The sequence below is a fragment of the Marmota marmota genome, unplaced genomic scaffold, assembly GCF_001458135.2.
Source record: "Marmota marmota marmota unplaced genomic scaffold, marMar, whole genome shotgun sequence".
Lineage (NCBI taxonomy): Eukaryota > Metazoa > Chordata > Mammalia > Rodentia > Sciuridae > Marmota > Marmota marmota.
The window spans coordinates 8,413,552-8,434,232 of NW_026000102.1; the positions used below are offsets into that span (position 1 = coordinate 8,413,552).

At 61.7% G+C, this 20,681-nt stretch overlaps 1 long non-coding RNA gene across 1 annotated transcript in view; it reads right to left on the minus strand.

Moving 5' to 3' along the window:
* Positions 1-7,619, minus strand: part of LOC125610811 — an 11,465-nt gene extending 3,846 nt beyond the window's left edge. The window contains exon 1 of the long non-coding RNA XR_007340867.1: positions 3,531-7,619. This is a non-coding gene — a long non-coding RNA (uncharacterized LOC125610811). The remainder of the gene's footprint in view (positions 1-3,530) is intronic.
* Positions 7,620-20,681: the final 13,062 nt, after the last annotated feature.

A 20,681-nucleotide genomic window follows, 5' to 3' on the forward strand; every position in this document is an offset into this window, starting at 1 on the left:
GGGGCAGGGCAGAGGCCTCTGTGCTTGGGACACCAGTGGGCACCTGGTGGGGGCCAGGTGTCCCACCTCGAGGCTGACAGCCACAAGGGAAGGGAGGCAGGGGCTGGTGGAGCAGGCCAGGTGACCAACACCAGGTCAGGGTCAGGTCACAGCTAGCCACTCCCTTTAGGTGTTCCACAGAAAAACTTGGGCATCAGGTCCAGCCCCCTCAGGGTCCCAGGTATGTGTGTTGGTCTGTGTGTCTGAGGCTGGGGGGTTTGCAGCCACTGGACAATGAGCCTCTGTCTTCAAGACACCAACTCCACAGCGTGTCCCTGCCCAGTCCCCGCTCGCCCTTCTCAAGGACCCAGAAGAGAACAGGACAAGGGATGGAGCAGCAGTGGCCCCAGAGAGGCAGGACAGCCTCCTCCCACTGGGGCCCACACTGCCCTCTGTGCCCCTGTGTCTCTGTGTGGGTGCGTCTGTCTGTCTCTCCTTCCCTGGTCTGAGGGTGGGGTGGGGCTGGGCACCGGGGAGCACAGGGGAGCACCTGGCCGGCTGTAGGATTCATTGCCTCTGATCTGAGGTCCAACTGCAGAGTCGACGGGGACAGCAGCCCTGAAGACACTGAGAAGGCCAGGCACCTTCAGGACAGGAGTGTTCAGGACGGGGCTCTTCAGCCCCCTGACCTCTGGTGGCCTCGCCTACTGTCCCTGGGGGACATGGGGCCTGAGGAAGGGCCAGCCTGGAGCACACCCTCCCAGGCCGGACCCTGCCGCCTGGGCCTGGAGAGCCGGCTGGGGCGGCTTCTCCAGTTTTTAGCACCTTCCACCCACAGAGGGGGCTCCAGCCCCGTGCTGATTCCCCAGGGCTCCCAGAGACCACAACAAAGGCCGCCTCGCCCTCAGACACTGCCTGGTGCACCTGGCTCTCCACTTTGTCCTCCCCACGGCCAGTGCTTTTCAGGGGACCTCCCCCAGGACAGGCCGTCTGCTCCTCCTGCTCTTTCAGCTCTGCTTCGCTGACCCCCGAAAGTCCGTGCTTCCAGAACACAGCTCCAGGGCTGCGGCTGGGGCGCAGTGGTGGCACACTTGCCTCGCATGTGTGAGGCACTGGGTTCGAGTCTCAGCACCGCACATAAATAAATAAAGAAATAAAGTCCACTGACAAGAACAGAATATTAAAACAAAACCCTCACAAGTCCACTTTTTCCTGAGCTGTGGGAACCCTTTTTTGAGGACTGGAACTTCAGCCCCCTCCAGGGCGGCAGTGGGGCTGGGTGAGGACTCTGTCCCTCCTGGCTGGGTCCACACATTCCCTCGCACCCAGTGGACAGGCCGGGCCTCCCCATGCCTGGGCTCGGGCAGAGCCTGGTGTCCCCAGTGCCCTTGGCTGTTGGGACCAGACCTTCCTGGGGAGCTCTGAGGCTGGGGACACTGCAGGGCCCAGAGCTGGCTTGACCACAAGCCAGGGGGTCAGGCCACTTGCTGTGCACCCCGGCAGAAGTGACCACAGGGATGTGGACAGGAGGGTCCCACTGAACACAGAATCTGTGCATCCCTGGAGCAAACTCCTCACCCAAAGGCTGCCCATGGGCACCAGAGCTGAGCCAGGCAAGGCGGGGAACGGGAGGGCCGCCTGAGGGCAGGACAACGCACCAAAGCTACAGGTCAAGAAATGAAACGTGAAATAGACGTTTCCTGGCTGCCTGGCGCCCTCCTGGTCAGCTGAGCCTGGGAAGTGCCACCAGCGTCATGGTCCCTGACTAGTTAATCATCACCTCCACCAGCTCAGCCTGGGAAAGTCGAGGCAGCCTCAAGAGGCCAGGAGGGCCCCCCCTGCTCTGCTAGCTCCTCCGGGGCCCCACCTGCACAGGCGGGAGGAGGAATGCAGTCCCGGGTGAGGCACAGGCTGGTTCACCTGCCCTCGGGCCTTAATCAATGGCGAGGCTGCCTGAGAACAAAGCCTGAAACCCAACCTCTCCTCCTGCCCTGGGATCAGCCAGACCCAGACGCCAGCAGCTGCGGGGGGGCGGGGGTGGCCAAGGCTTGGCGTGGTGTCTGCACTCTGGCTATTCCGCAGCGTCGGTTGGAGCTACGTGTCTTAGAGGCAGGACCGCCATTTCGCCCACACGCTGGCATGGTCCCTCGGCCCTGCTCCAGGTCTTGTGGCATCTACCCCTGTCCACCTGCACCCGGAGAGGGGGCAGGCTCCTGGCGGGTGGCTTCCTTAGAGTGGTTGGTTCACCTGATCCTAAGTACACCAAGAACATCCTGACACACCGATTTTGCAAATAAGGCATTTGCAAATTACCAAAATGTCTGAGAATTAACAGGACTGCATCTGAATTTCAGGGTTGCATTATGTTTTCATAAATGCAAAACTTACTTTGCCTAATTCAGTGATCTGCCAATCGCTCTAACACTGTATCTGGATTACTAGAAAAACAAAACTAATCCGTTTTTTCCAGATGCTCAGCAAAAAAAGGCCTAAAACATTCAGCAGGTTAATCAAAACATCCACTTCCTATGGCCTGAAAGTTTGGCTCAAGAACAGTGAAAGCAGCCACTCTGTATCGTGCCTCAGAGAGAAGAGCCTCCCTTCCCTCAACACCACAGCCTCTGGAGCTGGGGACTCTCAGGGCCCATCTGGGGAGACCAGCACGAGACGAGAGGGCCCGGCCGACCTGGCAGGCCGAGGTCCACGAGCACCTACACTGTGCCCTCGGGCACTGCAGTGAAACATCTTTAGAAGGGCCCTGGCCCTGACTGACAGCTAGGGCACCCACCCTTCCTCCTCCGGTGGTCTTGGCTCTGCTGCACCTCAGCCACCAGCATCTGGAAAAGCCCCGAGAGGCCTGACGAGCCCAGCCTCCCACACTCATCAGCCCGCAGGCCTGGGCCGGACGACTGGCCACAGGGTCATACACCAGCCCCAGAAACCCCCCAAACTGGCTGACCCACCCACCCCCACCCACACACACACACACTTCTGGGGCCACCACCTTCCCTGTGGAAAGATCAGTGGCCACTTTGAAAAGAACATCTTAGAAGGTCCCCTCGCGAGGTCGACAGTGGTCTGTGGCCCTTCTGGGAGTCGGTTCTCTCCTTTGGTGCCGGAACCCACCTGGACCAAGTGCGGCCTATGGACCAGGGTTGCTCCCAGTCCCGCTCAAGATGGCTCCACACCCGAAACCCAGCCGCGCCGCAGCCCGAGGGGTCACCCTCTCCGCGGAAAGGAAGGACCTGGCCCACTCCATGCCCACCAACACCCTGGACGTGGCCGTGTCCTCTGCGTGGCCCGTCTGTCACGGTCACCCTGCTCCGTCCGGGCCTGCTGAGGTTCTTGCAGAGGCCCCTCAGGCCTGTGGGGCCTGCCCGCCCTGACCTGCCCCAACAGGTTCCTGACAGGTTCCTGAGCTGAGGAGCCGGGTTGGACCCGCTCCCGCCCCCAGCTCAGCAGCCAGCGCTGTCCCCCAGCCCAGGACCCAGTGGGGTGTGAACAGACCTCAGAGAGGACGCGGAGCAGCCTGGCGCCCATCACCCCTATACCTGCCAGCCCGTGGTCCACGGGGCCTGCGCCCACACCTGACTTCGGCCCAGCCTCTCCCAACCAAGATCTGGCCTCAGGTGCTGTAGCTCAGGAAGCACTGTCTCCCTCCGGGTGAGGCTCAGACACAAAGGGAAGCATAGCTTAAGGGTGTACAGGTAGACAGCCAGGGACAATGGCGGGCGCCACAGACAGCCGGGCAGGAAGAGGCGGCGTGGCCGGGCTCGCCTTACATGCACTCCTCACCCCGCCCCACGCAGGTGCCTGCTCCCAGCCGGCCAATCTCTGCTCCTGGCCACCGACAGGTGTGTCCCCAGGGCTCCCATAGGCCAGGAGGAGGCAGCTGCAGTGACGTGGGGAGGGCGGGCTACAGGCCCACACGTTCCTGCTCCTGCCTTGCCCGCCAAGCCAGGGCTGAACAAAAACCAGGGTGGGGAGGCTTCTGCAGGGCCTGGCCATGGTAGAACGTGGGCAGCAGATCACCTAGGCCCTGGCTCAGGGGCAGCCGTGGGCAGCAGGTCCCCATCTGGCCCCTGGGGCGCAGGTGGCTCCTGGGCTGCCTTAGCAGGGGGCAGGCCTCTCTCCTCACCTCCAGGCCCCACTCCTATTGTGGCAGCAGAGGGGGGGGGGGCTGCCAGAACCCCACTCTCCAAGGCTTGGAGGAGCACCGCCCAGCCTCAGCCCTGTGAGCAGGTGGCCCTGGCACACCCAGACACACACTAGGGCAGCTGCCTCCATCTCCTCAAAGAGGAGCACACTGCCACAGCCCCCAAGCACCCTCCTGTGGCTCTGGGGGCTCACAGTGGAACCCCTGGGCTTGGAGTGCCTGGTTTCCTGGGGACTTAGAAGGGTCTGGGGGAGACCCTCCAGCCCCTTTCCGGGATTTCCTTATGACTCCATCAGACATGTTTGTTTCTTGGGCTCCCAGTGGACGGGCCATAATGAAACGGCAAACGATTCCAGCAATTAGCCCAACCAGAAGAGAGACCCCAGGGACCCAGCTGTTTTCCATAACTAACAGCCAACTCCGTTGGAAACGCCTAATTACAGAGAGACTGTCCCCAGGGCCGGCCTCTCGATCTCGTCTTGCACCCAGGAGCAGAGCTTCACAAGGCCTGGTGGGTCCAACCTGGCCTGACCTTCAGGTCCAAGGAGGGTCCTCCAGGGACAGACACGGCCAGAGAGCGAGTTGCCACCACCCAAGTTCACACCTGGGCACCATCCCTCAGCTGGCCAGTGGGCGCCTGGGATCTGGAAGTAGAGGTGCCGCCGACTGATCCCACCCAGGCCTTTGTCATTGGCATTGGGCAGGAGGCTGCTTTCCCCACCCCCGGCCTTAGGCTTGCACACTGCCCGCTGCATGGCAGGACTCTCATCCGTCCCAGAAAACGATTCCTGTGGGGTGGGACATGGTGTGGACAGACAGCCAAAGGCCCTAAGAATGATGGGCAGCCAGGACACAGTGGTACCAGTCGGAGGCCTGTCCCCCTCGGGACTGCCCACACAGTGCCCACTGCTGCCTGGGAAGGGAAGGACTAGGCTGGGGAGGGCAGGACACAAGAGCCCCGAGCAGGGGGCTGGCCCGGCAGAGCTCCTGTGGACAAGGCTGGGGTGGTGCCGGCAGTGGGGAGGCGCAGCTGCTCCAGGTTGCAGAGGGCTGGCAGGAAGGATGCCCGAGGAGACGGCCTTGTGAGCTGTGGCTTCCAGGGAGGAGAGGGTTGGACAGGTCTTGGGACTGGCTGGGGTGAACAGCGGGGGTGCAGCTTGGAGGCCGGGGGCACCGTGTGGCCAGGGGCAGGTTCTGTGCCTTGGCCAGCAGGGCAGGGCCTTCCTTCTACGGGCCTGGGTCTTATGGCCAGCACAGCTGGAGGGCCAGGATGCTTGCCGCCCAGGTGGAGAGGGCTATTGCCCAGGGGCTCCTGGCAGGAACACAGTGGCCCGGAGAGGACGGGCCTTTCTTTTCCGTTGTGTTGCTGCGGCTGAGCCCGGCACCCTGCCTGCTCCCAGCACGCAGCCCACCTTGGCCACCTCGGCAGCCTCACTCAGAAGCCCTGCTCCTCCAGGATTTCCATGGAGGTTTGACAAAAGAGCTCCACCCAGCAGCCGGACCCGCAGGACAAGGCACCCACCAGCCCTGGGAGCGGAAGCTACTCCATGTATCCCTCCTGCTCAGGGCAAGGGTTCAGCCCCAGAGGGGAAAAGACTGGAAGAGGCCGGGAGGCTGAGTTTTGCTTGGGTGGAGCCCAAGCCCTCAACTGGGCACCTAGTGACCTGGTGCGTGTGTCCCCAGGGAGCAAATTTGACTTTGCGGTCTCCTCTGGCCTGCCTGGTTTCCCCACCACTGTTCTCGATTCCTCAGTGGGGTGAAAACGACCAGAGTGGACGGTGCCAGCCAGCTGGTCCAGGGAAGGCAGGGTCCACCTGCATCTGAATGTCGCTTGGCTTTGAGCAAAATGATCTGTTACTGCCCTCCTTCCCTCAGGGATGAGCCTAGGTGTGGTCATCAATGACCAGCCACAGGCCGACTGCCTTTCCAGCCCCCACCTGGGCCCGGCGGACCCTTGGACTCCTGTGCAGATGGCTAGCTCTGAGCTGGAGTGAGGAGCCTCACTCCGGGCAGCAGTCGGGTCTGCCCAGCACCTGCTGCAGGCAAAGGTGCCGGGCTGAGGCCTGGGACTGTCTCCTAGACAGGTCTCTCTGGGCAGGCCTCGAGCCTCAGAAAGGCCCTTCCTGTGCAGCCTGCCCATCAAGGACATGAATGGATGGGGGACACCGGCAGGTCCTGGAGGCTTGAAGGGAAGAGCCGTGGTGGTTTTACTGGTCAACTGGGCTGCTCCACACAACACACCAGGCTGGTGGCAGCAGCTTCCCTGGGCATCAGGATCTCTGGAAAATCACTGCCAGCCAGACAAAGGGTCCAGTGTGGCCTGCTGCTGGGTGCCGTATGGCCCTGGTGCCAGGAAGGGATGGGTGGTCCTGCCTGGCCTCTTCTCAGGAAAGTCTGACCTAGGAGGCATGGCCGAAGACCCCCACACTGATGACTTATGGCAGAGTTAGCCTGGGGGACTCAGGCCCCAGGCTGGCCAGGCCTGAGGCCTCCCTGGGTGTGGCAGCAGGACAAAGGGCCATTGTACTTGTGTCCAGGCCACTTCCTGCAGAGCCGCCAGCCACAGCCAGCACCCAGAACAGGCTGGTGGAGGGTCCCGGGTTGGGCCGGGGGCTTGCCTTCCGGCTGAGACAGCCTGGGGGAGGAAGGAGAGCCCTGGAGCCGCCCTCAGGGCTGGGATCTCAGGGCCGGCTCTGGGATCCAGGGCTCAGGCTGGGAGCCGTCCCTGGGTTCTTGCACTCTGACCAGGGACAGGAACCTTCCTGGAGGCTCCGCCTGGGCTTGACCATGCTGGGGGCCACTTCTCCAGCCCTATGTGGGCTGGACTCAGCCACCCACCCTAGGGCCAGCTCCCAGCCCAGGGGCCTGACTCCGTAGGTCACCAGGCCCTGTGAGGCTCCACCTTGGGGCTGGGTCTGCCGGCTACCTTCACCTCTGCCTATGCTGGGTGGATCTGGGTGGGACTCAGACAGGCCTGCTTTCTGGAAACCTGGGAGGAAAGCCCGGTCTTGCAGGGTGGTGCTGGTGGGCAGCCCCAGGGCCCAGCAGAGTCCAACCCTCGCACTGGGAGTTCAAGCAGGATGGGAGACTCTGCCTGCGAACAGGAGCCTGGCGGTACTTCCTTGGGCCCCAGCCCTGCCGGCTCCTGCTCTGAGCTGCTCTGTAGCACAGACTCTGCCGCACCCTCACAGGCAGGCCCTGGGGTGGGGCGCAGAGCCTGAAGCTCCCTGGCCTGCCCTGGACCTACCTTTGATCTTCAGGCAGGTGCTTCCCATACTAGCCCCTCCCTCCTGAGAGCTGCCAGGTAGGCCCCAGCTGTAGGGTGGGCCCCTAGCAGTGGGCACTCACAGAACAAAGGACCCTCCTGCACCCATTGTGTGATCTCCTTTCCACCTCTGGCTCTGGCTTCTCCCCAGGGGCCCAGGAACCCAGTGGGCGGAGCAAACCCAGTGCAGGAGGGTCCCAGCCAGGAAGGCGCCTTGTGAAGCTGTCCCCGGGGCCCGTGTGCCAGAGAACGCACCTTTCCCCAACTTCCCGTCTGGAACCCAGCACTGGGGCCAGCCCCAGTCTGCAGCCAGGGCCCAGCAGGACACTCACAGGTTCTGCTGGCCATGCGCATCTCATCTCGGCCTGGACCCCCTTCTGCAAGGCCGCTTGCTCCTGTGTCCTCCAAGGATCCTCACACGCAGCCCTGGTGTCTTCCAAATCCAAAAATGTGAGCAGAGAGCCCAGAGTCTGAAGGCCTTCGTCCATCTCCGCAGACGTAGGAGGAGGCACATGGCCCTCTAACTGCCCACTGGAGGGGCCCTGGGGAGGTCCTTGGAGCCCTCACTGAAATCAACCCCAGGGTCCCCCCACCCAGTTGAAGCTCGAAGGGTTGAGGAGCTGGTAGGGTTCCCGGCAAAGGGAGCCACTCAGAGAAGCCAAGGCGCCCAGGCACGGCTTCCCGGGACTGTCAGATGTGAGCGTCTGTGCTGATGGTCATGAGACCTCAGGACCCGGCCAACCTCAGGGCCCCACTGAACGCATGTGGCCGTCTGACAGGAGCCCCCCGGTGCACCCACAGTGGGCACAAGGCCAGAGAGCCCCACACAAGGACTTGCCGCCCAGGTCCAGCTCCTGGCTGCCAGGACCCCCAGGAGGGCTGGCCCCAGGAGCCCAGCAGGACAAGCCAAAGCAGGACAGGGCTTCACTGGAAAGCAAAGTATCCCTGCAGATAGTTGCCCAGTGCAAGGGCCACCACACAGATGACCGTCACCAGGCAAACCAGGCCTCAGGGGCACAATCTCCCCCAGAAAGAAGAGGGACTCCAGGGAGTCGGGCCAGCGCCTCCGCCCCAGGACTATCAGGCGCAGACCAAAAGGCAGTCAGACGTCCGTGCCAGGAGCACAGAGCAGCAAGTTCAGTCTTTGCCGGGAGCTCGAGCCCGTGACAGTGTATAGCAGACTGGAAGATAAGGCCGAGGGAGCTCATGGCTGAAAACACGGTGACCCCCATTTAGAACTCATGAGAGTTGCCGGAAGATCAAGATCGCTGAAGAGAAAACTGGGGAACTGGAAGCTACGTAGGAATAAACCATCCAGAATAACTCAGATAAATAAAAAGATAACGTGGATAACAGGAGCATAAAATGTAAATTTAAAACACAGGGAGTTGGCAGGAGAGGAATGAAGATTTTTTTTTTCTTCTGGTATTGGAGACGGAATCAGGGGGACGCTGACAAATCTCAAATTTTAAAAAATTCCGAGACAGGGCCTCACTAAGTTGCCCATTCTGTCCTCGAAATTGTGATCCTCCTGAGTAGCCGGTGTTATAGGCGGGGACCATTGCGGCTGCCTGTTTTTGTTCTTTAAGATGGGGCCTTGCTGTGTCACCCAGGTTGGCCTAGAGCTGCTCTTGCCTCAGCCTGTTCGCCGGCAGAGTCTCCAGTCCTGCTGGGTGGCAGGCATGTGCTACTGTGACCCCCTGAAACTTCACTTAGAAGAGATGCCATCTGAGAATGTCCCGTAACAGTTGAGAGACATCCAAGCAGGCTTAGAAGCCCAGTGAATCTCAAGCAGGACAAGTCAGCAGAGAGACAGATGAACCCTGCCTGGGACAGCTGAGGCCAGCGGGGCAACAGGGAAGGGACACTCCTGCTCGGGGGCAGGTGGGGGTCGTAGCAGGTGAGCTGACCCCAGGGTGCAGCCTCGGGTGCAGCAGCAGGCCCCAGGCGTCAGGCTTCTCCAGACTCCCCTGCACAGGGGCACCCTCTCTGTGGTCAGGGGCAGATGGCCGTCCCTTACCACCGTGAGGCGTGACTCTTGAACACACCGTGAGCCATGAGGTCCTGGTGGAGAGCCACCTCTGTCGAAACCCTCCCGACTAAACCGGGACCCTTCAGAGGATGTGCCACGGGCCTTGGCATCATGGGCACTGAGGACCTAACACTGACCTTGTGATGGTTCTGGGCACCTGAGGGCCACCAGCCAGTCTGCAGGGCTGCTGCTCCCCGGGCCCAGCACAGAGGGGAGCCGGGCAGGGAGGCCTGAGGCGGCTGCAGGGAGGGGCCCGGGTGTGGAACTGCCCCAGCAGCCCCACTCTGCTGTGGGCTCGCCCCTTCTGGCTTCATAGAGAACTTTGGGGACTTGGGAGCAGTTAAGGACATGGGGGTGGTCCCCATGGGGGGGTCCTGGAAGAATTTGAAGATGCTCTGAGACTCTGAGAAGATGCCCAGGATCTGAGTGGCCCTCAAGGCAGCCACTTTTTTATTTTTTTCTGGAGAGCCAAGAGGCCTTGGGTGGGCACAGCAGGGTCTTGGATGGGCCACTGGAGGAGGAGGTGAGGAGGGCCCAAGCCCCATCTCCCGCACGATCCCTCAGCTCAGAATTCCTCAAAGCCCGTGAGCCAGGAAAGCTGTGGGGGAGCGAGAGCTACCCTGCCTGAGTCTGGCTGGCTGTGCCCTACCTACCACCTGACCTCTATGGCACCCTGCCCTGCACCCCAAACTCTCAGCCTCTGACCTCAGCGTCTCCCAGCCTCCCTCTCTATGCAGCCTTCCTTTCCAGTTGTCCAGCAGCCAGACTGCAAGACCCGTGGGGCCATGGCTTCCCAGATCTTGGAGGACACTGGCCCTACCCTCAGCCTGGACACAGACACACAGGGGAGTGGCATCTCCTGGCCACACCTGCGGGCGAGTCTGGCAGGCTGCTGGCCTCGAGGTCCACTTCCTCATCTGCATCAAGTCCACAGGCCACTCCCAGTTGTGGGGAGGGGTGAGGCCAGGGCAGCACTGCCCGTTTTGTCTCCTGATGTCACCACATGACGAGGACAGAGCAGGGTACAGACCACCCCTGGGTGACTAGACAGACCAACCAGGGCTCAGTCCCCCTGGGGCCCACATTGTTCCATGTCCACAGAAGAGGGGGCCAGCAGCAGCTCCTTGGCCATGTCCCCGTTAGCTGCAGGGTGCTGCTGGCCCCCTGGGAATCCTGCCTCTGCCTGGGTCACAGGGTGTGTGGCTGTGCTCCAGGCCCCATGCTGTGGCCAGCAGATGCCCCATCTTCGGCAGTGACCTCACAGACTGTGGACGGGAAGGAGTGGACTGGGTGGCCGAGGCCAGCCCGAAGGACAGGTGGGGACCCTGGGGGCCACGTGAAGACCATGTAAGTCGCCCGCTCAGCCAAGCCACTCTAGGACGCTTTCCTGAGCCAGTAGGATGAGGGCTTGCAGGGCCAGGGCTCCTGGCTTCAATGTGCTAGGGGAAATGGAGTTGTCTGAGCCCTGGGGACCCAGGTGTGGCCTCTCAGGTGGGGACAGGACCAGATGACTCAGCCCTCCAGGATGAAGCCCAAAGAGCCTGGGGTGGGGCCTCCGGCAGGGGCTGGAAACCAGACCTGGGCAGCCTCCTTAGCATCTGCGTTTACCCTGCCAACAGCCTGGCCCAGGAGTCCTGGGTCACACAGCTACACAGGGAGACAGGAAGCTGGGTGTTGCCCCCCAGCTGGCCCTGAGCACAGACCCCTGTGGGCATCAGCCCCAAACCCAACACTTGCCCAGGTCGGCCTCCCCTCCCCTCCTCTGCACAGTGGGTGCCCCTTTGGAGCGGCCCCCAGTGTCCACGCAGCCCTGTGCCCCTCCCACCTCTCAGGGGCCCTAACACCTGATGACGCTCGGAGCCTCAGGGCCAGCCACTGCCTCATCCAAAATCTCAGTGTGACTTATTGATGGGTTTTGCCTGTGGCCTGAGGTGGGTCCCACCAAGCTGGATTCAGTGCTGCCTGGGGGTAACTAAGAGTCCAGGTGCCAGCTGCAGAAGGCCCCTGGGCATCCACTGAAGGAGCAGATCCAGTGACCACAGGAGCCTGTGAGCGCCTAGGCGCCAGCTCCCTACTGCCAGGAGTCGGGACGAGCCCCACACAGCAGCCCCTGATCCAGCCACTTCCTGGTGGACCCAGGCCAGCTCTCTGCCCTGCCTGGCCCCCACATCAGAACCTGTCTTGTCCCAGTGGAGGTGAAACCCAGTGCAGGTACCCGGCTGGGGTGTTACGTAAAAGTGGCTCTTTCTGGGGTCTGTGGTGCGTGTCTGTGGTCCCTGTTGTTTGCGAGGCCGAGGCTCAAGAGCTCGAGCCTGCGAGTTGGAGACCTGCCTGGGTGACATGGAGGGAGCACGTCTAAACACAGGCTTCTGTGCGTGGTCTGAGGAGTGAACCCAATTTATCTACCACTTTTTATTTTTTTTTATTTTGAGGCAAAGTCTTGCTGAGTTGCTGAGGCTGGCCTTGAATCTGCCATCCTCCTGCCTCAGCCTCCTGAGTTGCTAGGATTACAGGTGTACTAAATAAATAAATAGCTTCAGTTGAGCCCTCCCCGAGGGGGCAGGGGCTGCTCAGACTTTGACTAGAGCCGGAGGAGGAGGCCTAGTCCCCCATCTGAGTCCACAGCCCAGGACCCCCTGGGTGCATCTGGCCAGATTCTGTAGCCACCTCTGCAACCCTGCGGGTTGTGCTGAAGGAGCAGACCCGGTGACCACAGGAGCCTGTGAGTGCCCCTCCGGAGCGCATGCTCCAGGCCACCGTCATGCTGGAGGGGCACGGGAGTCGGGTCAGGCCGGGCTCCCTGACACTGGCAGCTGGGCTCAGTGCCTTGCCTTCCCAACCCTGGCTTTGGCTCTATCCCAAACCCAGGCGCTGGCAGGAGGTGGCATTTGTGCAGGTGACAGATTTGCGTTTCCAAGCAGCAGTTGGAGGCAGTATTAGCATCTGATTTGAGTGAAAATTCTAAGATCTGGGGGAGGGATGGGGGTTCCAGAGCCAGTAGAGCTGCCCACCAGCACCCCCAGACAGCACCAGCAGGGCTGGGGCTGCAAGGACGGACACCCCCGCCCCCCGCCTGTGGAAAGCAGGCCACTGTCCCTGCCAGGGTCGGACGGAGAGTCCTCTCAGAGCAGGTGGGGTCTCCTCATCTGGCCCCGGATCTCCTGCCCCTGCACTCTGGTCCTTGTCTGGCCCCCCGGCAGCCCTGACCCAGCTGGGCCAGATGTCTGTGGCCCTGACCTGCTGGCCTCCCTGAGCCTGCGGTGGGCTCGGACAGTGACCGCCACTTCAGTCTCTCCAGGTGTGTGGAGAACGGGGCCAGACAAGGCATGGAGACACCTGGTCTGCTGTCGGCCTCCCCCTCGGCTCCAGGTGCTGGTTGGAGAGGGCAGCCCACAGTGGCTCCCGGCCCTGATGGCTCCTGTGTCTGACCTCCAGCCCCTCCTCTCCTGAGCTCGGACCACTCCCCCTGAGGCCTCAGAAGCCCAGTCCAATCTGGGCCATGCTGTGCCTGTTCTAGAAGGTTCCCCCTCCACACCCTGCAGTCCACCCTCATGACTCAGGCCCTGGGGTTCCCCTACCCCTCTCTGGCACACTCTGATGCACACTCCGATACTGATACAGCTTCACCCTGACACCCCAGGGCTGCAAGGGCATAGGGGTCGGGGGTACATCCATCCCGGGCCCTGGGGACCAGCCCAGCAAGAGGCCTGGGCCTGGGTTGGCCATGAGGACCTCTCAGGTCAGTGAGGAGGTGCTGGTGGAGGCCTCTTTGCTGTCCTTCCCTGGGCAGGGCTGCCTTCCCAGTCCCGGGTGGCTGGGGGCACAGGTCCAAGGCCACGAGGAGCCAGGGGCGCCAGCCCTGAGGTGGTACAGGTTGGGGTAGTGGGGACCCCTGAGGAGGGAGGCAGGACCCCCAGAAACCCAGGCCTGGCCCTGGACTGCTCCACAGTGAGACCAGGCAGCACCAGCCCGGCGCTGGGCGCCATGGCCTGGCAAGTCCGCGGGGGAGGGCGTCCCTGTTTTCTTGGGCTCCCCAGGCCCCAGGTGCTGCAGCCGGGCCCCCAGGGCGGCGTCTGATGCAACCCCGGCTCAGAAAGATGGTCACCGGGGGCTGTGGCCTTGGCAGGAAGGGGCCTGCCCTCTGCAGCACGGGTGCCAGCCCCAGACCCCTGCTCCTGGGCAGAGGCTAGAGCCCAGCAGGGCCAGAGTGCAGCCCCTCCACGCTGAGAGCTGCCCTGAGCCTGGACCAGCCACACTGGGGGGCCACAGCTGGCTCCCCACAGCTGCTTGACTTAATGAGGCCACTGGGCCTCCACCCCGGTAATTGGTCTCTGAAGGCAGGAAAGTGTCACTGAGAAGCTGGGGCCTGCGGATGGGGAGTGAGACAATCACTCCCTTTTCCACACGCTGGCGTCTAATTGAGCTCGGGGGCCGCCTCCAGCTCCAAGCTTGTTTTTCAGAGGCACCGAGGGTGGGGGGGGGTGTGCTGGGGAGGGAGGCTCACTCTAGCTGTTCCCAGGGGCAAGGCCCTTCCTGGCTGGCATTCAGGACCAGGCAGGGGCTGGACTGTGGTCCGAGGTCCCAGCACTCCCCGGGCAGGGATGGGCGTGGGGCGGTGTCTGCAAGGAGTTGGGTTTTACCTGGGACCACATTCCTGCAAAACCAACCACCTCCGGGAGCAAGTCAGCGGCACCTGCTGCTCCACCAGGCTGGGCAGCCTCACTGAGTCAGCTCCAGAACGTTCCTTGCCTAAAGGGAAACCCGTTGAGCAGCTGCACGTCCCCACGACCACCAGGGAGTCGTTCCCCTGGCCTGTCCAGCACTTTCTACAAACAGCACAGTTGTGTCCTTTTGTGTCTGGCCAGGGTCCCCAAGAATGTCTCTCTTCCCATAGTCAAGAGTGTCCTGGGTTCCAGGCGTGGGCCTGCGGGCCTGGGAGGGCTGGTGATAGGCCCATGGCCCTCCACGCCTGCTGGCGTCCGAGCTGATGAGTGAGGGGATTCCACAGTCTCTGCCCAGTGGGTCAGCCTTGCCCAGAGCACTGTGGAGCCTGCAGAGCTGGGGCCCCAGCAGAGGGGCACCTGGTAAGAACGTGAGAGCTGACATTTCAACACAACATTGAGATGCCCCCTGGAAAGGATTCTACTGAGACTGTCCCCACCTGCGGCGGGACAGTTTTCTCAGACCTGTGGCCAGGGACAGGAGGCTGGGCGTCTGAGCGGCACCAGGACTGAATCTGGTCTGACCAGGACACTTCTCCTGTACCACAGCACCCAGAGATTCTGGTCCTGGCTGTATGAGGGCCACAGAAGGGAGGCCAGGACAGTGGGAGGAGGTCACTGCACCTTGCCTGAGGACTGGGGGTGTAGCGGGAGGAGCAGTCAGTCTGTGGGTTTGACAGCTGTGCCAAGGAGAGGTGGGGAGTGGCAGCCAGAGACATGGCAGTGTCCCACTGGGCCCGGAGGGTCTCTTGAAGAGGTGAGGGACACAGACTCAGGTGCTGAGGGGCAAAGGAGGACATTGCTGAAGAGGGGCCCCTGAATGGGGAGCCAGGGAGTCCAGGCCCAGCATGGGATTGGGGTGTGTCCCAGGAACAGGAGAGTTGCCGGCAAGGAGAAGGGTCACCCAGCGGGGCACAGCATCCTGCAAGCTCCTCTTAGAGGAGGGCACCAGCCAGTGTTTCTTACTGCTGTGGTCAGCTGTGGGAGCAGGTGCTGCAGGGAGAGGACAGCCAGGGGCAGTGAAGCTGCACACTCCAGGGCTGGCCGGGTCAAGCCCCAGGCCCCAGGACTGTGCTCCTGAGGCCTAGGCCCCAAGGGAGCAGGACAAGTTGGGCACCGGGCAGCCTCCCCCCACCCCCATAGCTGTGAACCTCTGCTGTGACTTGAGCTCTTTAAGGACCCTCCATCATGGCAGTTTGCCCAGGGCAATGGGTGTCCCTGCGATGTGACACCAGGACCAGACAAATCTCTCCTTCCCCCAGAGCTCCTGTGTGGAGGGGTCTGGATGTTCAGCCGACGGTCAGTGGTCCATAACCTCACTGTAGAGAGATGAGCAGGAGCGTGGCACACGCCTGGGCTCTGCTGGGGGCCCACACCCTGAGCCACAAGGCTGCTGGAAGGGTCTGAGCCCATCAGGCCTGCCCACAGCTTGGGTGCGCAGAGCTGGCCGCTGTGGCAGTGACGTGGCAAAGTCAACTACGCGTGTCTTTTTGAGCAGCCGATGGCAGAGGCTGCAGACTGCCTTGCACAGACTGCTGTCCTCTCCTGGGGTGACGCAGGCTTGCACACTTCTAATAACAACCCGATACCTCCTGAGCTCCTGCACGTGCCCAGTGGGGCGCTGACATGGCCTTGGGGGACACACTTGGTATTGGGCTATTGACTCTCATCTGGGGCTTCCAGTCTTCCAAGGAAAATGTCTGCCTAGAGAGGGCAAGTGTCCCGGAAACCTCATCCATCCAGAGGGGATGGGGGAGAGGCTGAAGGTGCAGAGCTGGATCCCAGCTGCAGGTCCATTGATGTCACTGTGAGGGTGATGGGTGGCACTTAGAAGTGCCCTACTCCCAGTCTATCCCAGGGCCGAGCCCTGTGGCCCTGCATGAGAGGCCATTTAGGTCACCAGTGGCCAGGTTTTTTGCCCACCCTGCATCTTGCTGCCCTCAGGGGCCAGAGCAGCTCACTGAGCCTGGGGAGCTGAGGACCAGTCTCATCCAGGAGTCCATTCCAACTTCATCCTGGATCTGGTGCCCCCAGGACCCTGGGACAGAGCCAGGCTGTACCTCACCCTTGGGTATCTCTGGGGGGTCCCGAGGCCAGCAAACCTGACAAGTGCATCCCTGCCCAGCATGGTGCCCAGGCCTCCAAGCCTGGAGACTGAGTCGGCCTGTGCCCCAGGAGGGGGTACGGAGGACCACTGAGTCCTGAGGACCAGTCACCATGCACCTCAGGCCCCAGGTCCCTGTCCCTCCTGGTGTGTGGATGCTCTGTTTGGACAGCTGACCCTCCTGGGGATTCTCCCTGAAGTCCTCACCCCACAGACTCCCAGACCTTCTCCAGGCGCAGTCCATTGTGCCTGGCCTCTGGCCTCCAACTCGGCCTTGACAAGGGGGGCCCTGCCCTTCAGGGAGGCCTGGAGCCCCTCAACAGCAGCCCGGCTGCAGGGAGGAGGCTGCCCATGTGGGCTCTGAGCAGGGGGCCAACACAGGCAGGCGCACGGGTGAGCAGGTCCTCCGACGCAGCCAGGCACACATCAGTGGGTGCTTGCACGCAGGCGAGCGCACGAGCGGGCACACACACAGTCTGCACCCGCTGGCACTGGTCCGCCTCTCTTGGAGTTGGGTGTAACAGCGAACGAGACAGGAGCCGTGAGGGGGGTGGGGCAGAGGTGGGCCCAGCCAACAGGAGGCTCCAGGTGCTACCACGTTGGCAAAGTGATGCTGTCTGTGCTCCTTCCTTCCCGGGCCCAGAGGAGGAGCCAACCTCATCTGCCAGCAGAGGATGATGACCACCCCTGCTCTGGAAAAGCCCCAGGAAGCACAATAACGGGGCATCATGGCTGCCCTCGCAGGAGGGTCTTCCCAGCCAGGTGAGCCGGGCCTGGGAGGGAGCAGGCCAAGAGGCCTCCAGCATGAAGCAGTGTCCAGGTGTCGATCCCAAAGGTCTCCTGGGACCCGAGTGTGGTCAGCTCACCTTGAGCTGGGCCCAGGACGGTTACCACGAAGATGCCCACTCCTCCAAGGCAATTCTGTTTCTAATGCCAGTCCCACCCAGCTTTTCCAGGCTCTAGGAACCAGCCAGCCTGCTCCAGCACCACTGGGAAGGGATGTGGGCAGTCCTGCTGAGGAGCCTGACGGTGACAACTGACGGACGGGAATTGCAAGGATTGAAATCGGGCACCCAGTGCAGGCCCAACAGATGAGTGGGCATGGCAGAGGACTCATAGCCATGGGGCATCAGGGGGGAAGGCAGAGCCCCTTGCCAAGTGTGGAGCCACACGCCATTAAGGAAATCGACAAGGAGAGTGGAGCAGCTTCGCACCCACGGTCCCAGAGCTACAAAAGGGAGCAAGGGCCGAGGGATTAGAGGAACCCTCAGGGTTCATGACCACAGAGGGAGAAGCCTTCTTTGAAACAGAAGCAGAAGACCAACAGAGGACACGAATGGCATCCCTGGAAAGCATGGTATCAGGAAAGATGCTGCCATCAAAATCAAAACTCAAGCGACACACAACAGCCACATCTCACAGGTTCAGGGCGGACGCCTGGAATGTGTCACTGCCTTCCCAGGACTCCTCTGTGCCCACTGCCTCCTTCCTTGCAGGCCTGACCAAGAGCACGCCCACCATGCAGAGAGGTGAACCCAGAGGGCAAAGGGCTGTGTGCAGGACCCAGGGCACTGGGCCAGGAGGAACTGCTGCCAAGGGAGCCCATCCCACCCCTTTCCTGTCCAAACCCTCCTGGCCACACAAGATCATTCCTGGACTCACAAGGGCTCACAGTAAGGGACAGCCCTGCCTTCTCCTTCTTTTTGTCTTTTTTTTAAGTCAGATTCCCAGGTAAGGCTGGGAGCAGGAAGCAGCCCAGGGCAACTGCAGCAGCAGATGGCAAGATGAGTGGGCACGGCCCATACCGCTTCCACTTGAGTTTCTCAGCAGAGCTGCAGCAAATCCTGTTTCATTTCTGGACATCGACTTAGGCCAAAGGTTGCACCAGTTGGGGACAGAAGCGGAGCGCACCTTGACACAAACACCTGGATTCTAAGTTGGCATACCTACCACCTTAGTTCACTCTCCTTCCCCAAGCATCATCCTTGGCCTCACACCACCACACTTGGCACCAGGACCTGGAACTACAGAAACCCTTGTTCCTTGATGGCCAATCACACTCAGGACAGCTAAAGAAGCTATAGACACCTATGAGGCTGGCGGGCATGAATGGGCTTCCTGACCTGCAGGACCACATCGCACATTGGAGCAGACTCAGCCACTGTCTGCCCCTTCCTTAGGAACCGCTCGAGTTTCCTCTTGCTGAGCTCCTCCTCCTCTGGAACCCAGAAAAGCAGAAGGGCACCACGCCATGGGGCATCCCCACGCCACTGTCCTCGTGAAACCCTAGGCCTGGAGTGGAGTGTAGCTCAGTGATGGAGCACTTACCTTGCATGCGGGAAGCCTGGGTTCCATCTTCGGCACTGCAAGAAAAAAACAAAAACAGAAAACCACAGACCTGTACGGGACCCACCATTTCAGACATAAGAACTAGCAGGTGTTTATTTGCTAAAAAGCGTGTTTTAAAATGCCACTGTCTACCAACAGTCACTTTACAAAGCAAATGACCTGTTGTTGTTGTTCTGAGGACAGAACCCAGGGCCAGAACCCAGGTGCTGGGTATTGCTCCCCCACTGAGCTGCACAGTATCCCCACAAATGACATTTTAGCACTGAGGGGTGGATAAACTCTCAGGATAAGGGAGGTTTCCTTTAAATTGCCTCAGTTTATACTTGGCTTTCTGGAAAATTCACAACGTTCCCCGTCCTGAAAACCTTGCCCAGACCACTGAGGTGCAGCCTGGAGGCCGGTGAGGTGAGCCTGTCTGGGTTCTGGGAGGGGTCCTCCTGCTCATGCCTGCAGCGCCTCTGGCCAGCCTTGTGCAGGCGCTCCGCGTTGCTGCCCTGGCCCCCTTCCTCTCCACCCTCCAGACAGGTCAGCAGGCTGCCGCCATGCTGAGTGCAGAGCAAGGAGCAGCAGGGAGGGATTCCTGGAGACGAGTGCCTGGGGGTGGCTGGAGGTTCCCAGGCACAGCCCTGCCTTGGAGGAGGTCCCGCCTCCAACCTGGAGAGGTCAGTGGCAGGTCAAGAGGACCCTCCCCCAAACAAAGCCAAGTTGCACTTCTGTTTGTGGGCTGCCCTGCCCCCTCCTAAGCCCCAAGGACTTTGTCCCAGGCCAGCAGTAGGCAGGAAGCCTAGGAATCCCACTGAGGTGGGACGTTGGGCCAGAACTGAAGGAGAGGAGCCCCAGGCTGGGGCAGAGAGCACCTACTTGCCAGGTAGGAATCGCAGGGCTGTAGGAGATACCTCTGTGTGTGCACAAGGCCGTGCCTGTGCTTGTGTGTAGGGGAGTAAGGGAGGGTGTGCGTTTGTCTGAATGTGTGTGACTGTGTGAGCTCATGTATGTGACCACATGTGTGAACGCCAGTGTGAGCATGTCTCTGTGCACATGGGCATGTGACCAGGAATGTGACCACACACACGTCTCTCTGTGTATGCACACGTGTACATTTGTGTGAGCATGTATTGCCAAGTGTGTGAGTACATGTATGGTCGCATCTGCACACCCCTGTGACCGTGTCTGAGTATGTGTGTGAATGTGTGTGTGCCTGTGGGCACTCTCACGAGGACCCCCGGGGTAGGAGAATGTGGAGCACAGGAGGGAGGAAACTGGAAGTGCAGCCCTCAGAAGAGGGAGTGGGGGTTCTGTGCTGGGCCTTCTCAGGGTGCTCGGCTGGTGCCCGAGCAGGCAGGGAGGGAGGCCATCCCAGACTCCTCCTTCCCAGTTCAGAGCTGTTGGCGGGACCCTGCCCCCTGGTGACAGAACGGCAGGGTCACGGCTGTGCCACAACCAGGGGCTACGGAGTCCTCTCTTTGAGAAGCTCCTCCCTGAGGTGGAAGAGACCCCAGGAGAACGCACTTGAGCAGCAGCCAGACCCAGATCCGTGCACACAGGAGGGCTAGGGAGGTCTGTGGGCCGCACCGCTGAGAGCGTGCGGGCACGAGAGGGGGTCTAGGCCACTCCCACCCGCGAAAGCAGTTACCCTGTTCCCGGAAACCCGCCCCGAGGACGCCGCAGACTTCAGAGAGGCCAACGCCCGGCGCCCCTGCGCTGCGGCCAAGGCGTCAGACCATCGGTCACCCGGCTTCCCTGGGCCCTTGGCGAGGCCGCGGTGCGCACCCGGGAGACTCGCGGGCCCCTGGGCGCACCAGCTCAGGGAGCCAGGAGGCCCGCCCAGGACTGGGGCCGGCGGCGCCGCTTTTGTCTCGCGCACCTGGCGGGGCTCGGGTTTCCTCTGCCAGAGCTCCTCCTGCTCTGGAACCCAGAAAAGCAGAAGGGGGCTGCACCCCCACACCATTGTCCTCGCGAAAACCAAGGAGAGGGCGGGTCTGGGGAGGCAGGAACAGGTGCGCCCACGGGACGCCAGGGCCCGGGTGAGGGCAGCCTCTCCGTCCCTTCCCGACCTGCGCCAGACCGTCTGCCCT